General features: G+C 55.6%; 1 protein-coding gene across 4 annotated transcripts in view; it reads right to left on the bottom strand.

Annotated features, from left to right (window-relative positions):
• Positions 1–26,461, bottom strand: part of Tafa1 (TAFA chemokine like family member 1) — a 358,217-nt gene that overhangs the window by 45,258 nt on the left and 286,498 nt on the right. The gene's annotated exons all lie outside the window — the stretch shown is intronic.

The raw sequence follows: 26,461 nt of genomic DNA, 5'->3' as shown, positions 1-26,461 counted from the left end.
AGGAAAGGTTCTGGGGGCTCAGATATCACACAGATACAGGGAAGATCAGCGGAGCGAAGGAGGAGAACAAGAGGAGGGAGAGAGGAAGGGGAAGAGGTGGAAATGTGGCACACATTTCACAAGACAATGCTGTACGTCTATGTAAATGTACCCAAAAGAATGTCACCTGCGTGTGTGTGTGTGTGTGTGTGTAGAAAACACCGATCAAAAAATAAGTAAAGGAGCAAAAGGACGATCAGTAGAGGAGAGAAGAGATGATAGGAGGAGGAAAGAGGGGAGGAAATCGGAGGGAAATGGGGATGGCAATAAAATCCCTTGCAGGGATTATTTTGTCAAGATGAACCCAGATAATGTATGTAAAATTATCATGCTCTAATAAAAAAGAATAAGTTAAAAGTTGGTGCATTTGTCCTACAGAATGAAAATGAGGAAACAGCTATTGTGTGCAGTTATATGAATGAATTTCACATATAAACTAAACTAAAAAAATGCATAGAAGAGTCTCGGAAGACTTTTGCGTATAATTTGCAGTTTAAAAGGTACAGAAGCCATACACGGTGTGAGAGGTCAGTGTAGACGCTGTCCCTGGGGGAACGGGGAGGCCCAGGGAGATGCACGTTCTGGGATGCTGGCACGCGGGTGTGGCCATCTCTCTAGTGTATATGCCACACGTTGGCAAAAATGATAAAAACGCAGCAAATACTGTGATAGAACCCCCTCACTTCATCTCACTACCAGTGTTGAAAGTGCAAATAGTCACAATACTGGCATATCACTCGTCGTGTTATAAATGGGCTTTATATCCTCTTCAAAACACGGCATCCTTCCAACGAGTCCTCTGCATGTGGAAGGATGAGTATTAGGAAACAACGCACTCGAGGTTCATGTCGGTGAGACTCCAAACCATCTCAGACATTTTAACCTCCAGTGTTGAACGAGGGACAGGTACCTGACTCTGAAGTCACCTTAAGCCAATTTAAAAAATGATAGTTACTGGGTTTCTTTACTCATGCAGAACTGTCCATCACCCCTCTAGGTCTGAGACACACAGGAACAGGCGTAAGGCTGAAGGCACAGAAGACTGCATTTATCCTCCCTTTGCACACCACCTCAGGTTCAGCCCGTGGTCTCACATCGTCACTGTCAACAGGACGGGTTCAAGCTCTCTCCTGAGTTCAATGGCTGCAGGCCTCGGAAGACCGGGCTGTGCCCAGGCTTCCCAGCTGAAGGTCAGGCCCTTACGGTGAGCATCCAGGACTTCAAAGCAGCTCTGGAGGATGAGGCCAGAGCCTTCTCACCTGGGACCCGAGCTAGAGAGACTTTCAGTTCCACCTTGTGGGGTGAGATCAGAGACGCAGAGCCCCTCTGATAAGGAGGTGGGGCTCAGCTCCGCAGACCTCGGCACATCCGACCCTCGGCAGGAAACGCTGCCTCATGGACGCGATGAACAAAACCCTGTCCCGGAGCCCGTGGCCATTCCACTGTCACGGCCCCTCTCTGTGCCGTCCCCAGGACTTACTGAGATGACGCCCTGGGGCCACTTGTCTTGATCTCTTTGTGCCTTTGCATGTCTGACCACTGTGCAGGCCTGCTCCTCATGGGGAGGTAAATGGTGGTGAGTAGAGTCGGAGAGTTCTCCAGAATGCTGCGTGCAGCCGAGTCGCAGCCCCTTCAGGCTCCCAAGGAAATGTGGTCGTTGGTGACCATTGCTCTCCGGGACCTGCGTTTGGCTCTGCTGTCAGGATGCTGGAGACCAGTGCTGCAGCCCGAGTTCTGGTCTCACTGTGTGCGACCCCGTTGCCCTCTACCAGACAACTCTCAGAGTTGCTGGGTGTGGATGGTCCTGGCGGCTGGCAGCTCCTGTGGGAGGCACAGCCAGCTCGCCATGGCGTGCCACATTGGGCACAGGGGTGGACATCAACCCTTAGGTATCGGGGCAGATTCTCACGTGGGTAGGGACGATGCTTCATTCCTATGAATACCTTGAAGCTGGCACCTTCAGAGAGGTAAAGCAGCCTGGCTCCCGGTGAGACTAGAGGCCTGGAGATGGGTAGACCTACATCCTGAGGGACTTCAGTAACCTCCGTCACTTCATCTCTCTGACCTCCGTTTTGCTTGTCTAATCCGTGGGTGGGATCCTAAAACTACACGCTAGTATCTCGGTGTTAGAAAACAGCTTTGGTACCTAAATTGTGGTGAAGACTTAGGATAGCTTGTGTTTTATTTATTCAGTGGTAAATATTTTCTTGCAAATGTACCCTTTAGTACTACTAAGTGGTCAGCTAATCCACTTTGCTCACGGTGACATTCTCCTCCCAGAATTTATTCATTCAACAAACATACATGGGGTTCCTTCCTGGTTTAGGCCCTGAAAATACAGCAGAGGTGGGGTGGTGTGCTAGCTGAAGTAGAAAGGCCAGGCTGGAGCCAGCCCTGAGGCACAGGAAACCGGAAAGCCGAGTGGACAAGACCTGGAGTGCTATCTCCTGCACAGAACCACTTGCTTGTGCTGGGCCTGCTGACAGACAGGCTGCAGAGACCGGAGGCGCATCCTCCTGGTACTGGTACTTCCTCTGACCCGTTCCAGCCGGGAAGGAGACAACCAAGCCACCCGCTGCTGCTGTCCGACGGTAGTGGCGCAGATTCTCACGTGGGTAGGGACGTGGCTGGGGTCATGGTTCAGTGGTAGAGCACCCCCCTAGCACAGTTAGGCACTGAGCTCAATCCTCAGACACTTTGGAAACAATGGTATCTATGTGAGAAGACAAATGCCGCACATGGAAGCGAACTGGACTCTGTCATCGACGCAGGACTGTCACGCCCTTCCACGCTACCTGTGTTGCCAGGAAGCATCAGAACTGTTTCTCAGGATCCCGTCCCCCCTGTTTCCTGGGTGGGGACAGTCACTGAGAGGCCACCCTGTGACGCTGGGAAGGTAGAAGATGGCAGGAGCCACGGTTGTCCAGGAAATCTCAGCCCACGGCTCGGGTCCACAGCTGCCCTGAGTGGCCCCGGGTTCCTGAGTGGCTGAGATAATTGAGATAACTCGCTTCCCATCTGTGGGCTCTTCCGGAAGCCAATCGCCTTGGTCTTAAGGAAGCTCTGACCTGCCTGCACTGACCTCGAGATTTCCTGAAAGCGGCTCCCAGCCGTTCCTCACGCCCAGCCGCGGCCCTCACCCAGCTGAGCAAGGCCGTCTGTAACCCCCCGTTGGACGTCTAGCTGCTCCCATGGCCCTGTTCAAAGGTCTGCCGACACACCGTCTTCACCGGTCGCCGTGACCTGTTGGACAAGTGGGTGCGTTTTGACAATAGTGTCTCTTCCTGGGGGAATAACTGTTTTATATACATTTCACTTTTTAAAATTAGGCAACTGGGCTGGGGTCACGGCTCAGTGGTAGGGCACTCACCTAGCACCGTTAGGCACTGAGTTCGATCCTCAGCACCCCATAAAAATAAGTAAAATAAACACATTGTGTCAACCTACAACCAAAATCTTTTTTTTTTAAAAAATAGATAACTATACTGATATGCAGTTATAAGAGACAGTAGAGACCACTCCCATGTGCCATTTTATCCAGTTTCTGCGCAGGGCAATGCTTTGCCCAACCACAGTCCCATATCCCAGCCAGGACACTGTACTGATCGTGTGATTGTAGTCACACTTCCTGGCGTTACCTGTGTGTTTGTATGAATTTAAAAACAGCTTTGTCCCATGTGATGGGCTTGTGGCTCCACCACCACCGTGGTGACCACAATCCCACCTTCAAGGGCTCCATCTGCACATTTAAAGCAGAATCCTTACCGTGTCCCTGCACATTACTAATGTCTCCCTTTTCCAGAGGAAACCCTGACACGTAGAGAGCTTCAGTCTCTGGTACACGGTTTTAGAGCTGATATGGATCAGAACCAGAATGTGAGCCCAACTGACTGACTGATAAGGCCAGAGAGGACCTGGCCCGCAGCAGAGCGCAGCTGTCCTTTAGAAGGCCACTGGGCATCCAGTGTCTCCCTGAGCGTCCTGCCGACTTTCCAAAAGAAACATCAAGAGAGCCCATCTGAGTGTGAGCGGGAAGCTGGGGGTACGCTGCTTCTCCGTGGCTGGCCGCCTGCCTGCGTGCAGCTGGGCAGGTAGGTCTTCCCTTCTTCCCACACCCTGGAATGTGCAAGACCTCAATGTCCCCGGATGGTCTTTTCCTGCCCACTCAGCCACTTCACCCCTGATCCTCACGGCCTGCAGAGGGGCTTGGCTGGTCCCCGTGCGGAATGTGGCTTGCTCCTTCCTCTTTCTCCTGGGAACCTTCCAAGAGACTGACCATTTGACAAGGCATCGTGCGGCACCTTCGTTTCTCACTGAGAATGAGGTGCCTCTGGATGAGTTGGCGGTTTTAGAGTCACGCAGGCAGAAAGCGTACACCTCTCTCCGACACCAGGTTGGAGGACAGGCGGAAACTGCTGATGAGGTGGGGCCCACCCGCGAAGGAGCCCGTAAATCTCAAGGCCGTTGCCGGCTCTCAACGGCTGACAGTGATAGGGGTCCAGGAGAGCACAAATACTGTAATTGGAATCCGCCGATAATCTGAAAACTTCATTTTATACAGTTGCTTCAGTGCCCTCTTGGGCCAGACCCTTGACAGGAATGGATGACGGGAGTCCGCCTGATGGATCAGAGTTTCACCTCCTTCCACCTGGAGCAGCCCGGCTGTAAGGGTGCATCCCCTCCCACCCGCCGCCCAGTCCCAGTTTGGCCTTCCCCTGGGCGACTGGCTACCTGGCTCTGTTGCTCTCCTGTCTACTCGACCCTGCAAGACTCCAGCTGAGCCAGGCCGGGGCTTTGCCTGTTGGCTTTATCTGTGCGGCACCAGCAAACAGAGCCAGCTGAGCGAAATCGCTCGCCCCAAACACAAACAGGACTTTGACTTTCCCAGGGTGACACCAGCATCCATGGGCAGAGCCTGCCGTCGGGTGTGTGCGCCTGCTCCGTATTTCATACCTCACTGTTCCTTTATGTGCAATTCTGAAACCTGGGACAAGGACGAGATTCAAAGTGCAGAGGGAAGGTGAGCTTCCCGGTGGCAAAGGTAGAGAGGAAAAGCAGCTCACTGACCCACAAGGACAGCGGAGGGCAGCTCTAGAGGGAAACCACAGCGAGCACGAAGCCACAGGGGCGTCGTGCACGTCAGCAAGAAGGGCTACCCAAAACCTGGCCGGAGGGAACCAGGGTAGGAACCTCCTCGTCAGGGACTGCACTGCATTTGCGAGCTCTCTGAGCAACTTGGAGACGGAACCGTGGCTCCTTCATTATGCTCCAGGAAATAGATACTTGCTAAATAACTCCTTTAACTTTTCTCTGGCATCTATTGATCACGTCCATAGAAATTAAGAGGAGAAAGCAATTAAGTTTAAAATGCAACGTGTACTGCTGCTGTTAATTTACTGGCTGACTCAATCCATGTGTCGCCCTGGATGGAAATCCATGTCCCCTTCTGCTGGGAGACGCTCTGATCCCCTTTCAGCTGAAGTATAATAATTATCCGTCACCCAAGAGCCAAGAAGCAGGTGCCACACAAAGGTGAGAGACTTGCTGCGGGTGCTGACAATTTAATCCACCTTCTGGAGGCCCTCCTAAACCGCAAATAACCAGCCTCCGCAGTTGTTTTATTTACCGTAGCCCTGGCCAACTTGGGGATTCGCTAGATGGTACATAAAGCTGCTCTTATAACGAAAACTGAATTTTCCCTACCAATGAGAGGTAAAGATATACATGTGCCCTGGAATTGCATCTTGGTTATCAGGCAATGGAAATAAATCCTACACACACACACATACACACACACATATACATATCTTGATTTAATCTGGAAAATGCCTGGTTGTTCTCCAGGGAGATTATGCTATTTAACGAGACATGAGCAGATTCGTTAAACCCATGCTTCATCCCACATTCTGTGAAGACGAACTTCCCGGGACATGACTGCAGACAAACTCGTGATGTGATGTAACAGATGTGATGTAAGTAGCACATCCCTCCTCCATGGACTGTATCTGGGGTCGGTCATCTGTTAGCCTTATCTACCCTTTACTTCTCACGTTGTGTCTTATGAAAAGTTTAGTGTGGCTACACATTTACAAACACCGGAGATGACGGAAGAATAAGCATAAGTCCTGCATTCTTTCCAGGCTCTCTCTCACCTGGGGTGGCACTGAGTATCTGGCCTTCAGAAGGTCAGCTTCCATGGGTCCACGTGTACTCCATACGATGAGTGCCCTTGGTCTTGACCTCGGTGCTCTGGGGGGAGGAGACCCCTCACCTTTTGTCCACCGACATCCTGGTTGCCCAGACGATGGCCCTGGGAGCCATGCTTTCTCTTCCCCAGGGGCATGACCACTTTGCCCACTGACAGCCAGAAGTGCAGGGCAGGCAGGGTGTGAGCGGGAGGAGGAGGGGAGAGCAAGTGGCTACTCCTGCTGCGGTGCAGCATGGCTGGACCACCTGCTGACCCCAGCGGGGAAGGGCCCTGGGCCTCCAGCTGCTGCTCAGGACATGGCCACCCGGTTCCGTCCGCTGACCTCAGGATGGATGCCACGGCAGGCCTGAGCTCTCCTGGGTAGTGTCCACCAGACCCTGGAGGCCACGTTACGGAGGTTACGGAGGCTTCTTCCCTCTTGCGGCTCTCTCTAGCCGTGGTCAGTCCTAAGCAGCTGAGAGCAAGAGTGGACGCAGGTGGGAGCTCAAGTGGACGACAGAGCCGGCACCCTGCCCGGGGCTGGGCGGAGATTTGTGCCTACGGGCAGTGAGACTGGTCTGGGCTCCTCGGGAACAGCCAGCCAGTTTGTCTGTATTCCACCTTGGGCCCCGGGTGCAGCTCCTCTTGACTAGTATCTTGAGCTTGAGAGAAAGACTTCAACAGGTTTTCCTCTTCTCCATGCGGCTAAATTTTTTTTTTTTTTAATTTCCCATACATTGGTTCTCCAGGGCGATCCCCAGACCCAGCTGCAGCACCTGGAAACGGATGGAAACGCAGTGGTGGGGCCAGCCTGGGTTGTTGGACTCAGAAGCTCCGGCAGGGCCAGGCTTGGGCATCAGCCTGGTGAGGAGCCACTCCTGTTCCCGCTGGACCTCCTCTGGCCCCAGGAACCTGTGTGGGTGGAGCCGCACCCTATTTCCCTGGGCTCTTCCCTAGGGCATGGAGCAAAAGGTGCTCTGAATCTGGACGTGAAGGTTCAGACGGTGTTCTCCTGGAGGCCGTGTCTAAGTCCACGGCGGAGCTGCTTTCATTAGCGTGGCGTGTTCCTGCTGCCCGTCACTCTGCCTTACTCCGCTAGGATCTGCCTCTCGAGTGACAGTATTTAACACCAACAACAGAAACAAAAGCAAGAGAGTCCTTCTTTCAAGGAAGAGCCAGACCCGCAGGAGTGGGTGCCCAGAGGGACATGTCCTGACATCCTTGCTGGTGGCTTCCGTGGGGCGGGGGAGGCTGGGGCTCAGAGCTCCGGGTGGAAGGCATGCTCTACAGCGGCTGGGAACGTGAGCAGGCATTTAGTCCACCCCTTGGTGGTCCGTCAATGCCCCCTCCGACGGATTCTCAGCTGAACTTTTCAGAAGGAAGAAGAGGCGATAAAGAAATCCTCATCCCTCCTTTCCTTCTGAGACAAAAAAAAGGGGAACTGTGACTTCTGACCCTCCCCGGGAGACTGAAAGGTGACCGCAGAGTCCTTCTTTCAGAGACGGTGACATCCACGATCTCTCAAGCCCCCGTGGGGGCCTCCGTGTGCTCTGCTAGGTCCACCTGAGTAAGAGAGCAGGGCTGTGCCCGAGGACTCCCTGGGCACTCATGAGTTCTGAAAGTGGCACCTGGCCCCAGAGCCAGGGCCACGGAGCAGGTCACCAGGACTCGCAGAGCTTCAAGATCTCCAGCTGCACACGAGGAGGGCTGTTCCTTATCACTGTGGATGATGATATTCCGTGAGCACTTGACGAGGCCATCTTAAAAATGAAAGTTTTATACGGGCAAATAGGGAATTAGGGGGACGCGGCAGTGAGGTTCCTTTGTATTGATCTTATCACTCATTTCAGAGACGAGATAAGACTTTCTATCGACTGCAAACACGTTCATTCGGTTCCCATAAAGCTGGTAGGAGTTCCATTTATTTTGTCCCCAGAACCAGGGTCTGGTTATATCTATTCAATTCTCAGAACTTGTGTTTTGCCAAGACGAACGTTCAGGTTGGAATCTTTGCTTACCTCTTCCAGGGCATGAAAAGATCGAGAGAACGAAAACTCTGTGCCTTTGGAAACAGCCACTTCACCAAAGTTCTGATTTTCCTAACAGGGAGGATCGGAGCTCAAGATCCAAGTAGCCCAAGACCCTTTCAGTAATTTCGGGAGTTCCCCACATTCTGAAGCCCGTGCTCTGCTTTTCTTTGTAAACGGCGCTGTTTATTGTTCATGGTCCTGCAGGGGGCGGATCTAGTTCCCGTGGCGCGGCTGGGTTGTCCTCTCAGATCTCTCTGGCTCCCACCTTGGCACAGATGCTCATCTCGGCTCGACCCCCGCCATCCACCCCTCGGGTCAGGGCTGCGTGCCGGGAGCTCACTGTGAGGACAGGGCTTCCTTGCTCCGAGTCACCTGCCCTCCCAGGAGCCCCCAGCTTTCAGTGACCTGCAAAAGTGGGGACAGAGTGGCCTGCTTCCTTGTTGGAGAGGGGGCCAGCTGAAGGGCAGACCCCGTGGGAGGCCCTGAGGTTTGGCGGGACTGCCTCCCAGCCCCACCCTCCTGCCCGCCCCACAGATGCTGACCCTGAGGTCTTACTCCAGCAAATCCGTTCCCACCTGCTTCTTGGGAAACCAGCCCTGAACACGTCCAGGCTTGCCCTCCCCTGAGGGGTAGCTTCATGGGTGGAGAGAGCGGGCAGTGCCATGCCACCGCTCCCCTGGGGACAGACGCAAGACCCTGCAGTGTCAGGACAGCGGCTGTCCCAGGGATCTGCATTCCCTGCTGAGACTCTGGGGACAGAAGGATGAGAGAGCAACCTGCCTCCCAACACTGGGTTCTGAGGTCATGGTTTGGGAGGGGTCCCTAACTCCTCTCAGAAATCACACATCAGTGAAGAGGAGCGTGGTTCTGAGGAGCGACCGGCTGGATGACTCTGCCTCCCGAGTGCCCAAGTGCTCCTTCAGAAAGCATGCTCCTCCAGCAGAACAAGACCACACATCCAAAAAGCTCCTTAGATACATCCCACAGGTGAGGGACAGGTCAGCCATGCCAACGTGCACGGTTCACAGGGTGTCGTCAGAGTCACCCACGACGCTGCTAAAAATACAGATTCTTCGACATCACTTGTAGGTGCCATCTCAAAGTATGGAGCCCACAGAGGTACCGGGGGCTGGGGCTGGGGCAGCCAGGGAGATGTTAGTGAAAGGAGCCGGGAGGAGAAAGCTCAGGAGACCTACTGAAGGAAACAGCCTGTGGTTGGTCTCAATGGATTGTCTTGGTGAAAACACCTGAGACCGCAGGTTTCCCAGCACAGTCGGAACGCGTCGGGTGAGGCATGCGGATCAGCTGCACCTGGCTATGAAAACGTTATTTCACAAGGGCCCGCAGCACGTGATAAAGAGATGCGGTTTCTGTCAATTGAGACAGAAACATAAAAAAGGAGGACGTTGGTCCGCATCCCAGCCTCCTGAATGAGAATCTCAGGGGACGGCGGCAGTAAGGTCGGCACTTTAGGTGAATGTTGTTGGCAGTTCCTACGCAAATGACACTGCAGAGCTGCGGACCAGGGTGGCTGTGGGGACTCAGAGGTCTGAAGCCGCAGCTGGCGTGAACCGCTCGCTCTCCGGGAGGGCTCTGCCAAGAATGCGTGGTCTGACATGGCCGCAGGTGTCCAAACAGCTCAAGATCCCAGCCTTCCCGAGGGCTCAGGGACGGGCTTGGAGGTAAGGGGCTGCTTCCAAGCAAACCTAGCCGTGGGTTTCCAAGGACCGCTCTGGCACGGGGCTGTCTAGATCATCTGCATCTGACCTTGAAATCTCGGAGCCCCGGAAGGCCCCCCCCCCCCCCCGACTGATAGCGTGGTGAAACAGAGGGGGCAGGGGCTCGAAGTCCTGGTGCCGTCGTCATCGGTAGAAGCCAGGGAACTGATGCGGTGGGAGGAAGTGCAAAGCCGGGAAGGACACTGGAGGGACTCGGCCCCTCTGGCGGCCCTGTTTCTTAGGAAGATGATGTCAGAGAGCCCGGGAAATGGCTCTGTCTGCTTGCAATTCCAGAGCTGACTTCAGCGGGCCTCACACTCTGAGGCTGCACGGTGCTCATTTCGCCACGCAGCGCTGTCGCCGCTATGAATGACAAGCTGCCAGAGGTGCCCTGATGGGAAAGCACATCTGTTAGCCCGCCTCACTTCTGAGGGGTGTGCAAAGAATCGATTCCTCATTTCAGCCCTTCTCCTGAAGGCTTTATTTACTCCGAGGCACGGGGAATGAGGTTCGGATCTGCAGCCCAGAAGTCACGGCTTCTTTATCAACCCCCGGCGAGCGGGCAGAGGGTCACGGGCCTGCGGACGCTTCCACTCCCGCACGCGCCTTGCAGCTCACCGCCATCTAAATCCTGGGGTGGATGAATGGCAGCCCGGGAATGACGAGTGTTCAGCCTGACAAATAGTTCTTTAAAAATCACCCAACACAACTCTGGCATATTGCTGCTTGTCAGATTGTTCCTAATGCCAGATGCTTGCACAAAATGTGTCGCCATTGCCAAATGGCCTCGCTGCACAGTTTCTCGTTAGATGGAATTGATATTCTATGCAGGGAATGGATCAAATACAATTAAGGACAAAGAGGCTCTTATCTGCACCCGGTGCCCCGGGGCCTGCCGCCTCTCCACATCTCTGTGCACCTGCTGGCTCAAGCCCACTTGGACCCCTGTGCCTCTCCCCCAAGTCCAGAGTGCTCCCGAGCTGCCAGGTGCAGGGTTAAGGCTTGCATTTCGATCACAAGAGGAGGGAACACCGGCTGGAGGAAGGGCTGCCTTCATAATGGGGCGTCAGGGCCGTTTCTGTCCTTCTGGAAACATGCGGCATCTTTGGATTGCAGACATTTCCACATCCTAATACAGGACCTGTCGGTCCTCCGCACAAATCACATAAGGGCCAAGGAGTCTGCAGAGGGTTTCAAGTGCCACCCCTGACCCACTCAGACCCCGTTATTCTTGAAGATGAATTAAAAAATCTTGAGCCCAGTAACTCTCAAGGTTAGCAGGTACTTATGTCTCTAGAGATTAATCCATTTCTTTTCAATCTTGGTGAAATAAAGCAATGACATAGCAGCAAGGGAATAAAAAAAAGAAAAAACAAAACCCGGTTTCCAGCCACACGTGTTTCCAATGGATACATATTATCATTCAGAGAGGTGAGTGGATGAGCCCGTGACCGACAGCTCCGCTCTCCACACTTCCAACTCCCTCTTCAGGGATATTCGGAATCAATTGAAAAAGAATGCCGTGTTCAGGAACCACTCGGGGGTGCTTTCAATAAAAATGCTTTAAATAATGATCGTCCAAAGCCTGCTAGACACTTTGTAAATGTCAGAAGCACATTAAATACGTTAAATGGGCATGTTCAATATCTAGGCAACAACAGGAGTGATTCACAATCAATCGCACACGTGCCCGGGAATCTCTCCTCCCGACGGGGGCGTCTCCCCTCTGGAGTGGCGTTGAAGTCCACCGTCGGCTCCGCACATGACGTGGGCATGTGCTGGGGTAAGCTGTGTGCTTTGGGCTGCCGAAAGCCTGGTGTCGAGTGTGCTTTCCTGGGCCGAGGACAGCGGCGGACACCTCCCGGTGAGGCAGGGAAAGAGAAGGTAACCGGTCCCAGGGCGGAGTCCTCACCCAACCCAGCCCGTGTCCTTCTGGCCCGCTCGGGCCTCTCACCACCCCACTTCCCCGTCTTGGAGGTCCTTGGGCCCTTCCCTTCCACCAGCCCAGAAGGCTCCCTCAACTGCCTGCCTTCTTGGGTGACCCTATGAATGGTTCCCTCATAGGCCACCTGGACACCCTCACCACATCCCACTACCAGGGGTCAGGGAGAATCCGGAGGCAGAAACCTCAGTGGGCCCCCTTCTTGCCACACAGGACCAGAGGGGCTTCCCATCTGTCTGTCGGCCTCCGTCAGTCCCACCTCTCTCGGGAGTGGCCACTCTCTGCCCCAGATCCCCGTCTGTCTCCCTCTGCACGTGGGCTCTCAGCCCGCGGCTCTGCCCCCTGCTCCCGGGGCAGGATCTCTGAGCATGGCTGTCTCCTCTCCTCCCAGTGTCTCCATGTACCTTGTACCTGACCTCAGCAGAGCCGACTGGGTGAAGGTCTGGCCCTGCTAGTCCCATGTCCCTTGCTTTAGAAGAAGAGTTTCACTTCTGCTCAAAGTCGGTGCTCCGTGTCAGAGCAGACACTTACTGAAGGTCCAGTGGAGGCGGCAACCCACAGAACCAAGAGGTCACAGGCGGAGGCCCAAGGCCTTCTTTCCCTTGGTGAGGTGTGGGGCTCTAGGAGGCCACTCTTCCTCCCTCTTGGAGACACTGAATGACCACCGCTTCCTCCTTCTTGCTCTGCGCTCCCCTTCTCTGATGGCTCCCCTCCAGTCTCTGTGTGTCAGTCCACCTCCCTCCTTCCCTCATCACCAAGCTTTCTAGTGTCACTTAACAAACTCCCACTGAGAACCCAGGCCCAGGAGACTCTGGCGTGGACAGCCGCCTCGTCTCACAGTACTTATTTCCCCACTGTCCACTCGGTGCATGAGCGGGGCAGCCTGGTAGAGTTTCTTGTCTCAATCTGGAAATAGATGGCCCCTTAGATTGGATGCTGGCATACAGGCGTCAACCAGGGTGGCCTACCTGTTACCCAGAGTTGACAGCGGTGGCCTCCAGAGCCTCGACCCAGCAGCCAGCTGGGATTTTGGAATTGGGGCTCCATCACTCACTTGCTGTGTTTCCTTGGGAACATGCCTGCCGCCTGCTTCTGTGTAATGGTGGGAGCGCGGCGGCCATCACGCAGGACTGCTGTCTCAGGTGAGGCAAGGTACGGCCCGCAGGATGCTGCCTAGCGTGCGGTGACCATGGTGGAATCACTATTAGGAGCTAGCGTGCTCCTTCCAGTTCTGCTGAGACTCACTCAGGTCGACAATGAATTTCAGTCCGCACGCGGCCCCGCCTGCGGGCTGCCGCTCAGCTTTGCCGCCACCTCTTCTCCAGGTTCACTTGTTCTGGCCCAGGGTGTGGGATCTCCTCCTCGCTTGGTTCACATCTGCCGCTAGCCGTCTGCGTGTGGCCCCTGCTCTCCACGCGTGACGGATTCATTCTCCGGGCCTCACTGCCCACCACCGACGAGTTCAGGTCAAACCCCTCACCCAGCAGGCTCCGTGGAGGTCAGTCCGCCGAGGTCAGGTGCACATGTCCGACTCTCTTCTCCACATCCATAAGCAGGGTCATTCCACCTCCCGCCCAGCATACCCTCTTCACTCCAGATCCACCCTCCTTTCCACTCTCCTTAGTCGGTGCTCGGTGTTAGGGCATCCTAAGCCCTGGGCAGACACCGGACGAGAGAGTACAGGTGGAGACGGCAAACCTCAGAACCAAGAGGTCTCAGGCCAAAGCCCCGCCCGGGGCCTCATGTTCAGATCTGTGCCTGGTGAGTCATGCTGCCCGTGACCTCCACCAAGTGCAAACTAAAAGCCAGAGGGAACACGCTGAGAGCCGGCAGGCGTGAGCAGCAGCTCCCGTGCCTCTGCCCTCCCCAGTCCCCCTCCTCCCTCCCTTGGGGCGGCAGCCTTCCCTCCTCCCATGTCCCTCCTCCTCTGGACGGTGGCAATCGCCTGACCATCCCCCTGCCTCCAGGGCCACGCCGGGAAACCCCTCTGCCCGAGTCCCCAGGTCCACACTGTGCCATCAGGAGCTGGGGACCATTCTGACCAGGTCATGTCTCTTCTCTTTGTCAGCCCACAAGAGGTCTATTCCCACTTTACAGCAGAAAATGAGACCGGAGGCGCTCTCAGGTGGCACGGTTACAGGGAACCTAGTAGACTCTCCCCGGCCTTTCGGTCCAGCTCTCCTCCGATGACCTCAGAGGTAGAGTCAGCTCCTGGTTTCAGGGGTGGGATTCAGGGCTCCGTGACCTTACAGATGGGAAGTCACATCTCCCCTTTCCAGCACTCTCTCTCTCCAAGGTGTCCCGTGGCTGCAGGGTGCTCTCCACACCACACCACGCAGCGGACTCCAGGGCTCACTGGAGAGAAGGGATCATTTCCCAGCCCTGGTGGAGCCGGCTTCTGGGCCTGGGCGGCCTTGTGGTTGGATCAGCTTTCTCTAAGGGAACTCAAAACCTGTTCTCATGTTCGATCATCTCTCACGGTCGTCCACCTGCCTCTGTGTCTCTGGAAGGAAGCTTCGGCTGGTTGATGGCAAGACCGGAAACGAGAGGCGGAGGAAGGACGCTCACTGGGGGTTGGAGCAGCCAGCAGGTCAGTGGTGAGCTCTGGGCAGTCTCTGCGGGGGACCTGGACCAAGGCTTTTAGCTTGGTAACCCTCAGTTTCTCTCTGCACAGCTCAGAGGATGCTCCCCGGTCCTACGGGGCTGCCGTGAAGGCTGCAGGACTCTGAGGAGAGGTGCCCACAGCAGCACGTGGCACGTCTGTGGATACTCAGGGAGTGCTGGTTTCCTTTCCTCCCTCACGTGGTAGGGACAGGGCATCAATCAGTCAATCCCGTACACTCCTTTTCAAGACGGCTGTGCAAAGGGTGAAGCCCATGGCCCCACTCTACCAAGGAGAACCTTCTTCCCATCCTTCTCTGCCACCTGCTCCCAGAGATGCAGGGTCAGAGACCTGCTGCCCCTCAGGGAAGTGCAGGGGGTGCATGCTGAGAAGTCACCAGGACGGTGCAGCCCTCCTGCTCCGACCTCCCCTCCACAGAGGGCGCCTCCTCCCGCGACTCCTGCCTGCAGATGGTTTGGTTCTGGGCCACAGACACTTTGCTTCACTCCTGGTTTTTCAGAAGCGATGCGTGGGGGTGTCTGATTAACTGGACATGGTGGTGCACCACTCATCCCGGGGATGGAGCCCTCGGTCCCCTCGGGAGGGGGAGTCGGCCACCGTGTCCCTTCTGGCAATGACAGGTCTGAGATGAAAGCTGACTCTGTGGTTCTTTCTCGACAGGAGTCTTCTGTCCATCTGGGAGAATGGGGTACTGAAGTGTGCGATCCAATTCCCTTTAATTGTCAGTCTCTAACAACAGGCATAAAGACATTATCTGTCCTTGTCACTGAGTGTGCCGAGGGCGAGTTTGGCGCTGACCCCCAGCTCCCTGTGATGAAGGGAACCTGGGAGGTAACCCGGGGACCTGCAGGCAGAAAGGCGCGGGGCCTCGGCTGTCTTCCACGCTCACCTGCTCATTCTACGGCTGGGGACCAGCCTGCCTCCTCTGCGCCGGAGCAGACACGGGATGTCTCGGGCTTTGCAGGCAGTGTGGTCTCCATAGTGACTCTTCACCACTGCCACCGTGGGAAAGCCACGGGCAATGCATAACGGAATGTGCATGGCTCTATTCCAATAAAACTTTATGAAAACAAGCGGCGGGCCCGACCGCGTAAGCAAGATGCGGTCTTCAAATTCCTGCTTTAGGCTTGAGGTCCTGAGCGCAGAACAGCAGCAGCAGTGGTATCAGGAAACCATTCAGAAATGTGATTCTTTGGTCCCCATCCTACACCCTACCTGCCTGAGAGAGTGGTCCTGCGATCCTTGCTTTAAGAAGCTCTCCGGGGGATTCTGAGGCATGCCAACGCCGAGAACTGCAGATTCCGGGCCAGGGGCACACGTCGGATGCAAACGGGAGAACCGCCTCCTACCCAGTTTACAGCTGGGACTTACTTTGAAACTTTTCCACGCTCAGTGTTCATTTCAGTGTGCACCCGCATCCGTATTTATATATTTGCTCGATATAAATTATCCATGGAGAATTCCTCAGAGAAAATCGGCTGGCTCATACTTCATTGCCTAGATCATTTGTTCATTTGTTGACTGATTAAAACCATAATCTTGTAAAGCAGATAATCCTTCAGTGCCAAAGCCTGCAAAGGTGCACATCCACCACCGTGCAGATCTGGACAAGCCAGAATACCGGGAAGACGTTCTTCCCACCGGATCACAGTGGTGGATGACACTTTCTCAGAATGCAAAAATAAAAGTGGCACAAGTAGAAAAGGGACCATACATCATCTGTCAAGCAGATGCCACAGTAAATCAGGTAGCTCTGCAGCAAGAGAAATAAAACGCAAAGTTTGCAAAGTAGGAAATTCCTCACAGATGCAAATGTCATCACGTCCAAGTTCTGTTTCATTGTCTTAGGACCACGACAGGACCGGCGGAACACGGAGGTGGTCTACCTCATCACACAGCTTTCCGCATTCCTTTTAAATCACTGGACTCTTATCAGTAGGTTAGATAAAGACACAGAATTTAACAAACCACCCTGTGAGGCAGGTGCCTTCCTTTATCAGTATTTTAGGTGTGATATTCAGAAGGGGTAGAGGAAGCTCGAGGTGTTGGGTTCAACTAGTGAAGACCCAGCCCTGTCAAGGGGAACGGAGAGCCCGCAGCCGTGGCGTCTCGCGTGACACACACTCACGCTCCTGCAAACACCTGCGGGGAGCACAGTCAGTGGTCAGCTTGGGCCCAAAGTGGGCACGCTCTCGCCTGCCTGCTGTGGAGTGGACGCAGAGAGCTGGTCCGTTTCCAGGCTCCCCTCAGTCAGGCGGTCCTGTGACGACTCCTGGCGACGGCAGGATGGGGATGGCACAGGTGACGGACGGGAGCCTCGGCTCTGGGGAACAACAGTGGACGTGACCAAGTGCACTCGAACGCGGGGCGGAGAGTGAAGCCGGAGCTGAGTCGTCCAGAGGAGCTGGGATTCGCGCAGCCTGTCTCACTGCTGGACTCTGAACTCACGGGGATGGGAAGTCGGCTGGGAGCGCTCTAGAGCCCCGCGGCAAAGCTGTGGAGGGCGTTGCGCTGCAGAAACTCAGCCCAGGCAGGGCCAGAGCTGCGGGGGCCAGGGGACCAGGGCCCTCCAGGTAGGAAGTGGGAACTTCCTCTGAGCCTTTGTGCCGCGGCCGCTCCGTCCTGGTTTGGTTTGAACTGCAGGATCCTGCCCCTGCCCCTGTGCCCACCCGTATGGTAGGCTGGGTGGGGCGGGGCAGCAACTCACAGGTGGGTTTACAATCAGGCGGACCTCACAGCCGTGACCCATCCAGGTCTGACAGAGAAGTGGTGTGGGAGCTGCAGGTGGCGGACCTGAGCTGCGTGCCTGGGGCTGGGGCCCTGCGTGGGCAGCCTCTGTGTAAGGAAGAAGGACGGCTCCCCTACGGGGTAGTGCTGAGGAGGAGACCCCCAGCTGCCTGACCAGCTCCGTGTTCCGATGTCGCAGAGGAAGGGTCTTCCTGAGAGGACCTGCACTGCCAAGGACGGTATTCCCTAGACCCCTGGCCACCACGAGGGACCCCTCGCCAACAGGTGTGAAAGCAGGCGACGCCGGCCATTTCTGCCTCCGGGTGGTAAGCGGTAAGGCCTTGTCCACCGCCAGCCACTGACAGGATGCCCTGGAGAGCCACGATACGCAGGGACCTGGAGGAGAGCCACCTGCCCCTCGGGAGCGGGCAGATCAGTTTGAACGTGGACAGGGAGTCTGCGGCATGTCCAGTGCACCTCTTAGGGAAGATGGCCTATGAGATACGTAGTCTGCGCTTTTCTCCGGGCACTGGCAGCTCTTCCTGGATCTAGGCAGCCTCTCTGGGGGCCAGGGCTGTGGGGGACGCCCTGTGCGCATGGCCTCTAGTTACTTGGGTTGATCTTGTGAGGCCACCAGCCTGTGACCAGCAGGAGGGCTGCAGGGCATCGGGACCCTGTGGGTCAGCAGTGCAGGCCCCTGCAGCCTCCCTGTCTGCCCTCCCTGCCTGCCTCTTCCTCCGTCCACACACGGCGGAGTCCACCTGGCCCCTCACCCTGGGCGGGGCCGCTGGACGCCCACACGGCACCCTCTTCATCCAGGCCTGAGGTGTTTCTCACCAGCTCTGCGGGGGCAGCCGCCTCTCTGCTGAGCAGGTGCCTGGGGAGGCTGGGGACTCTCCCTCCGGGGACCAGGCTGGTTTCCCCCAGGCAGTGCCCGCCCTGGGGTCGCCTTCTCTGGGCAGTGGGCTTCCCCCACACTTCCTCTCACCCTCCCACCCTCGTTTCCCATCCACCCTGGCTTCCTCCTCGTCCACGCCACCTTCTCTCCCTTCCCTGCTATGTGGGGTGCGGGCATTTAGATCATTTCTAACTTTTGGGCACATTTGTAAGTGAAAATAAAGAGAAGAGTCGACGCCCAGCACCGTGTGGCGTGTCCTGGTGAGTCTCCCAGTGGAGCGGGCAGACCCTGGACAGCAGACGTGGGGTTGTCTGGTTCTGCTATGGACAGCCATGGGGTCCCCAGGATGAGCGCCTGCCCCCAGCCCCAGGCCCATTTCTGAATCCTGTGCCGCGTCAGTCTCCGCTGTGCCCGGGGACATCTGCAGGGCCCATGTTTGTGCTGAATGCAAATCAGAGCCCAAGGTTTTGCAACGGACTCTGAGAAGTCCCCTGATTCATTCTACTCTGTACGACGTACACCTGCTTTGCTCTCCTGCTTGGGGACCACCCTGTTAGATGGTCAGTTAATGGACACTTGTTCAAATTTAAACACTAGCCTGGACCTGCAGTAAAGAATCTGGCCGACCGGCCTTTGGAGATTCCCCTCACCCCCACACTTCCGGGCACCAGCCTCAGCGAGGGCGTGCCTAGGTCACGCCTGCACCCCCACCTCCGTCCTGCGTCTCTGTGACTTCCCGGGCCAAGAACAGCGCTTCCCAAACCCTTCCGTGCGGGTATTTATGAATGGCTGCACTGGCTCACTTACTCACTCCTGAGGATCCTGTCTGTAGGACTGTCCTCCCCCAGGAGTGGGACACGGAGGGTGGAGGGGCTAAGAGGGTCTCAAGCCCTGCCCTGCTGGACCACAGGCTTCTGCACTGATGGGGCGTCCTGTGGAGGGCAACCAAGGGTTCTCAGGTGGACACCTCTCCTGGCCATCGCTGGAGAGGCAGGTCTCTAGGCAAAGGCGTCCCCCCAGAGCAGCACGGCCCCTCTGCCCTCCTGGGTCTCTCCTCCGGCACTCAGCTCACAGTTGCCTGGGAAGGAGGCAGGAACAGCTCCATTCTTCTGTCCTGTGCCTGAGTCTCTGAAGTTGAGCACCGAGTGTCTGAACCTTTGCTCTCGGGTTAGAGGGTGATGCGTGTCTTGGTCAGGCTGGGAGAAGGCCCTCAGAACTTGAAGGGGCTTGAGAAGACGGAGGGACACAGCATCGATTTCTCCAGGAATCATTCATCTGCCTAGAATTCTGCCCAGGTCCAGGAGGGGACAGGGCTCCCTCAGGTAAGTCGCCAGCAGCTTCCATGTGGAAACACGGCCATGTCCTCCATAGCTTCCAGGCCGTCGCGGAAGGACAGGCGACGGATTCTCCTGGTGGCGTGGAAGGATCACGGCCGTGCTGTTATCCATGGGGACGGCGTGTTAATAATATGGGACCCTGAGACCTTCCTTACCAGGCTGCAGCCCAGATAGAGGGGTGCAGAGCCGACTCCTTAGATTTAGAACAGCGTTTCCCCCTGGCTGGGAAGAGAGTAAGAACAGGTTAAAACGCTCTCACATCAGGGAAGGCCAGCCTTGGAACACGTCTGAGATTTTGGGACATGAATGGAAACCTGTGACATCAAGGCTGCTTTGGAGAAATTTCCTCCCTTGTGAATCTCCTAAGGTGTAACCAAGTTTGGAAACAAGGTCAGTGTCAAGGATCTGAGGTGTGCTATGCCATGATATCTCTCTATAGTAGTGACACACACACACACACACACACACACACACACAGTAAATAAATACTAAATAAATACTGAGATCTAGTTCCATAATTCAATTCACCATCCACAGCATGGCAGATACTTGTGCAGAGAATTCTGCTCCTCCCAAGTGTCGGCTACCCAGACCGACCTACGGGGGACTCCGTGCATTGAGATCTGTGTACATGTACCAGCTATAATCGCACGTATAGTTTCCCCACTGAACTGGCATTAAGGTCCTTAGATTTCTTGGATGATCACTAGGTTCACGATCCTGACACTTCGGACGATGCGGAGAATTAGATGCTCAGGAGCTGTTGCTAAATAAAGTCACGGCAGGCAGTTACAATGCTCATCATTTGTATTGTGTTCCCCAAACATCCAGGCTCATTAGAAAGATTCCCATTCATCATCCTCCCTTTGGAGAGCCACGCGGAGGAGAGTGGCTGACTAATTGAGTCTGTAAGCCGCTTGTCACTGAGTACGACTCAGGCGTGATTTTCCTCTCCTCCCTCCTTAAGACGGGGTATTAACACACTTTCCATCTCTGCCCATTTGATGGATGAGACCTTGTGCTCCAGTATTTAATCCACGTGTCCTAGAGGGAGTGGTGGGCAGCATTTCCCCGTGGTCCCCAGTCCTTCTTATTTCTCTTTCAGGGAACTCTTTAGGACATTTCCCTATGCTAACGAACAGGCTCAGCTCACTCTACCCAGATAGCTCCACAGTGAGCTCTAAAGCCTTAGGTGTGCGACTGGATGATGGATGTGCGAGGATGTGATTCCCTGTGGCAGGGAGGATGAGAGATGGCTGGGGAAGGGACGCAGGGAGAAGAGCTCTGGGGTTGACTCTTCTCTGTACTTAAAGTCACTGACGGTACGTAGATGATTGTGGGCGTGTGACGTCATGTTCTGGTGTACGTCACATTAGGGAATGCACACGCACATTTCTGCCTACACCAGGTACACAGATCACCTTTAACATACGGAGTAAACCTTTAAAAAGTCGCCTTGCTCACCAGCTTGGGTGTGGGAGGGAAGTGACAGGTGAGCCAGGAGCTGGGTCCCGCTGTCTTTAGGGACCAGGTAACAGGGGGGAACCTGGCTCATGAAAGGCAGTACTCAGGCCTGTGGGAACCCCATGTCCCCTTCACAGGCAACTCAAAACCCCCAGCTCTCTGCTGACTGGAGGGACAGGTCTGCGGGTGGCTTTTACCAGGGAGTTGTCACCTGGTAACTGGAGGAAGGAAGGCGGAGGGAGGGAGGAAGGGAGGGAGGGAGGGAGGGAGGGAAAAAGGGAGGAGGGAGGAGGGAGGGAGGAGGGAAGGAGGGAGGGAAAAGGGAGGGAGGAGGGAGAGAGGAAGGGAGAAGTAAGGGAGGAAGGGAGGAAGGAAGAGAGAGGGAGGGAGGGAGAAGAGAGGGAGGAGGGAGGGAAAGGGAGGGAGGAGGGAGAGAGGAAGGGAGAAGTAAGGGAGGAAGGGAGGAAGGAAGAGAGAGGGAGGGAGGGAGAAGAGAGGGAGGAGGGAGGGAAAGGGAGGGAGGAGGGAGAGAGGAAGGGAGAATGGAGGGAGGGAGGGAGGAAGAAGGGAGGGAGGGAAAAGAGGGAGGGAAGGAGGGAAAAGAGGGAGGGAGGGAGGGAGGGAGGAGGAAGGAAAGGGAAGGGAAGTTGAAGAGAAAGGGAACCACACTGTTCTCTTGGTGGTGCGTGGGGCACTGTGAAGATGGACCTTCCTGAATGTAGGAAGCTTGGCCGTCCCTCTACGCCCTTCCTCCCCTTCCTCTTACAAACACAGACGGGACCCCTCACAGGCCGGGGCAGGCTACGGGGCCAAGGTGGGGACCAAATGCTGTTTCGAAAGACCTTTTGCATATGATTCAAAACTCCTGCCTGGAGGTACGGCCACATCCCTAGCGCTGCGCAGAAGAGCCTTTCTAACAACGGGTCCCCTTGCTGACAAAGCCCCGAGCCCGGCCTTCTGTCTAGGGAGCTCCTTCCAACCAGAGACACGCCTGCCGTGGTGGTCTCTGACACACGTGGTCGGGGTCTCTGACCCACTGCAGCCACTCTTCACAGTGGGGCTTCATGCTGTGTGGCAGCCGGTGACAAACCCCGGGACAAACAGGGTTTCCTCCACCCACTGAGCTGTTGGGTGTCTGTGAAGTTGAACAAGGACTGAACCTTTGCCAGCTGTGTGCTCTGGAAGGATTTCCAACGGGGCTGAGCATGGCAGAGATTACGAATCTCATTACCACCAGGATCATGGGCCTCTCGGGCTCAGGGACAGCCCTCAGCCCTGGGCAGAGGGGCCATCAGTTGAGCTCCTGGATGAATCTCCAGAAAACTTTTGGAAGGAATCTGGTTTTGCAATTTCATAATAAAAAAACTTCAAAAAGTTAAAATCGGCATGCTGTAGTCATGCAGCCACCTCAATGTTTATCTCAGCTCAATTCACAGTAGCTAGACTGTGGAACCAACCTAGGTGTCCCTCAGTAGACGAATGGATAAAGAAAATGTGGTATACATACTCAGCGGAATATTACTCAGCTTTAAAGAAGAGTGAAATGATGGCATTTGCCAGTAAATGGATAGAGCCAAGAGGAATAAGCCATTCCCACAAAACCAAAGGCTGAACGCTTCTTCTAATGTGTGGATGCTAATTCACAATAAGGCGGGGGTCACTAGGGAAGAACAGCGCTACCTTAGATTAGGTAGAGGGACATGACAGAAGGACAGAGGTAGGTGTCACCTTGGGAATTCTCTAAGTGCCCCTGTGGCTGGCCTGTCTCTGTGGCCCGGCTATCTCGCAGCTCTGCGTGGAGCCCTGGATTGCACAGGAGGCTGACCTCCCAGGCCTCCTGGGCAGCACATGGACTCAGGCCAGCCGCCCAGTCTCCCGGGGCCTCGGTTCCCGAGGAACAACGTGGAAACGACAGGAGGACGCTCCTCACAGGGCTGTAGTTGGAATCAAGCAGAATTCATGTAAGTGCAATTGATGTAATTACTCTAAGTTAGAATTAATGCACCTGCAAGAGCGGCACAGGGCGAGCCCAGAGAAAGAGCTCGCCATCGTGTGTGGTCATGTCATCACGATTGGCATTGATCACACTCCACTGCTGTTTTAAACACCGAGACGGACACTCCTTTATGGCATTATAACCCAATTAAAAACCATGGTGCGTAACTTCCCAAGCCCCTTATAAACTTAACTTCCATTATGTATAATTGGCTTGGGAAACTTTTCCCTTAAATAAATAGATGTGTATTGAACTCACATGCTCTTGTTCATGAACCTTTGACTTGAACTTTTAGATCTGAGAATCAAGCTGGTGGTAACCGAAAAGCCACGTACTATGTCTTTAGTTGGTTTCCACCAACAATACTGACGAGGGTGCCAACCCTGCCCGGGCTGCAGAATGATTAAGTCATCATCAGAGGTCAACAGCACGTTTCTTCAGAAGAGCGCTGGGTGTGCGACGCAGACATCATGCTTTCATGAGCCTCTATCGGTGACCATCGCATCATTTAACTCGGTGAGTGTGTGCTTGGGGGTTGTCAGTTGTCAGGTAACAGAATACCACCTTATAAACAGAGGCCGCCGAGTGGACATTTCTCCAAACAGACGTTATCCTTGTGACTCCATTGCTGAAACTGTGTCCCAGCATTTCTGTCCCGTCTTAAGTAAAATCTCATCTCAGAGACTGGATCTTGAAGCAACCAGTACATTAAGACCTTTAAGAGTCACCGCTGTTCCTCTGTCTTTGGAACTGCCATCGAGGGCAACTGGCCTGTGATTTTAGAGGGAGGCCGACAGCGGTCACCAGGAGACTGACCGCTGGGAATGCACAAAGGGGAAGGTTGAGGACAGAGGGCTGGACGTGTGCAGCATGCCGCTGCTGTCCCAGAGGGAGCTGAGACGGGAGTCACACTGGGTGTCCAGGAGAGGGGGAAGTTCAGTACCTTGTGGTGGATTCACCACTGTGAATCCTGGGTGGCTGCTCACAACAGTTGTCTGGAGAACGCGCATGAAGTTGGGGAACGTGGACTGTGCGTCAGGCGACTCCAGCCATCGGTGAACGGCACTGCGGCATTTTAGGTCAGCGTGAGGGTGCCCTTGAGGGCGGGCACAGAGTAGAAGGGCACACTCACACCCACCTTACGGAGCAGTGCTGATCTCCGGGCAGGGGCGGGGCGATTTTAACATGTGGGTGTGTGTCTGCGGTTTTCCAACTCCCCATAATGGTCCCGCTTGTTAGTAGGTAAGACATGGACACAGCCCCTCAGTGAGCCCTGGAGGGAGCCAGGGCTTGTTCAAGGCACACGGTGCAGGTGACTTTCCATCCCTCACCACAGCCTCGTGAAGCACAATGACTCTCACTCCCTTCTGCAGAGGATGACCCTGAGCTCAGAAAGCACCTGTGCCTGTCTAAGGTCAGCCTGCGGGGGACAGGCACCTCTGAGATCCCACTCACGCCAAGCTGGATCCTCAGCCCGTGATTTCAACTGCACTGGAACTATGAACTCACACTTTGTACTCATTTTGCACGTAGAGATCCAGGCCACAGAGAAGCGGCACACGGCGCAGGGCAGACTCGCTCCTCGTGCCAGCCGACTCAGGGCCTTTGGGGAGTGGACGCTGTAAACGGCTAGCCGGAGACTAAGAGAGCTCTTCATTTTGCCTGGAAGATGGAGACTACGGTCCTCTGGCTCGAACCCACCCACTAATGGGTGTAGAGTTCCAAAAGTCAAATAAACCTGCTCTGAGAATAAAGTCTCCCTGCTCTTTGGCTCCACTGCTCACAGACACATAGGGCCGAAGCCGTTTCCCCCTCTGAGCACGGCCAATGCACTGCTCCCTGTGCCCGGCGTCCAAAACCTGAAGGCAGCTCCGCTTCTAGATCATTAGAGATAGAAAAGAACTGGAGGCCAGTGGAGGCTCTCGGCTCACAGCCCCAGAGCTTCCCTGGGCAAGGGACTCGGGGAACCAGGGTTGCTCTGTGGTGCTCGCTGGCTTCCAGGGCCAAGAGGCTCCTCCTGCAGGACGGTGGCACCGTCGCCCTCCTGCCTTGGCAGGCCTCAGGGTGCCACGTGGCAGGAGCTCCGAGTCACAGCACATGCCTCTCCACCTCAGCACCACGGACAGTGGCCGGGCAGCTCTGTGGAGGTGTGGGAGGGATGTCCTGCACTGTAGGACACTCGGGAGCATTGCTGGCCTCTACCCACTAACACTATCAGCTCTGCCCCGAGTTGGCAAATGTCTAGACCCCAAATGTCTCCAGGGGTCTCCAGAGGACTCCTGGGAGAACCGTCCCCACGGAGAGGCACGGATCACGGCTCATTCCCAAACCTGGCTTGCCGTGTCCTTTTGGAAAGGGCTCGACGGTCCGCGGTCAGAATGGGCAGCTGCGTCTGCCACTGGAGCTTACCCTTCTGGCCGTGGTGGACTGGGCCAGGAGGACACCCTGACCACGTTGGCCCATGGTATTCTGTCTTCTCAGAAAATGCCTCTGTGACCCAGGAACCAAGTCACAGGTACTTGGGCCCTGGAGCAAGATGCGAGGGGTTCCAGGGAAATGGAAGCCGGGTCCTTCCTCTACTTCTAAAGACGGCAGAAACACAGATCCTGGGAGGGAATCCGGGCACGCCAAGAACGAGGCAAGCCGGTCACACTAGCACATCCCAGAGCAAAGCAAGGGCAGCTGCCTGCCGACGCACGGTGCCGTGAAGTCTGGGGGATTTCCCTGACTGGTTCCCGGGGTTCCTCTGTCCCCTTCCTACGTGCACCACGTGGCCCGGCTTCAGTGTGCATCTGTGTCCGACCCTCTCCTGATTCACCATGAGGGTGTGTAACGCCTGCCAATCAACAGGTGGCCCTCCCCACCTCCGACGAGCAAGGAGGATGGGTCCTGGGCCAAGAGATGCAGGTTCTAAGTCCTGCTCCGTGGCCCGTGCACGGGGCTCCTCTGCGTCCCGACCCTCCTCTGAGTCATGCTCGGTAACGATGGAGAGAGACCTGGGGTTCCCTCGAGCCACGGGCTCCCTGGTCCACTGCAGCACATTCAGTTGCCTTAAGGTGGTGGTCAAGGCTGAAACTAGAGTCCCTTAAACTGGGCTCGAGTCAGGCGAGCTATGACCAGCCAGAGGCCAGTGGCACGCGGTTGAACCCTGCCAGACTCAGTTCTGTACGCTCAAAACCGGAGGGAAGGTGTATCTCCCCACCGCAGCCAGCCTCCAAGGTGACCCAGTGATCCTGCCCGCTGTCCCCAGGCCCTGGCAGCCCGTGCCCACACGGAACAGGGCTGACCGGCACAGCCAGAGGAGGTGCGGAAAGGAAGAGGAGGTGCCTGTGAGGCTGCGGAGGGACGCTGAGCTTCTGTGCTGCTGTGCTGGTCCTCGCTGCCAGGGGACGAGCCGCTGCGTTGTAAGGACTTCCCGTGGGAAGGCCCCGTGCCAGTGGCCGTGTCGGAAGCCTTCCTAACACCCCTCAGCACCAGCCCAACCCTTGGATCTGGGCAGC

Source organism: Ictidomys tridecemlineatus, chromosome 16 (genome assembly GCF_052094955.1).
Source record: "Ictidomys tridecemlineatus isolate mIctTri1 chromosome 16, mIctTri1.hap1, whole genome shotgun sequence".
Classification (NCBI taxonomy): domain Eukaryota; kingdom Metazoa; phylum Chordata; class Mammalia; order Rodentia; family Sciuridae; genus Ictidomys; species Ictidomys tridecemlineatus.
Note: the sequence above shows the minus strand (reverse complement) of the source record. Positions and strands in the feature narration are given on the sequence as shown.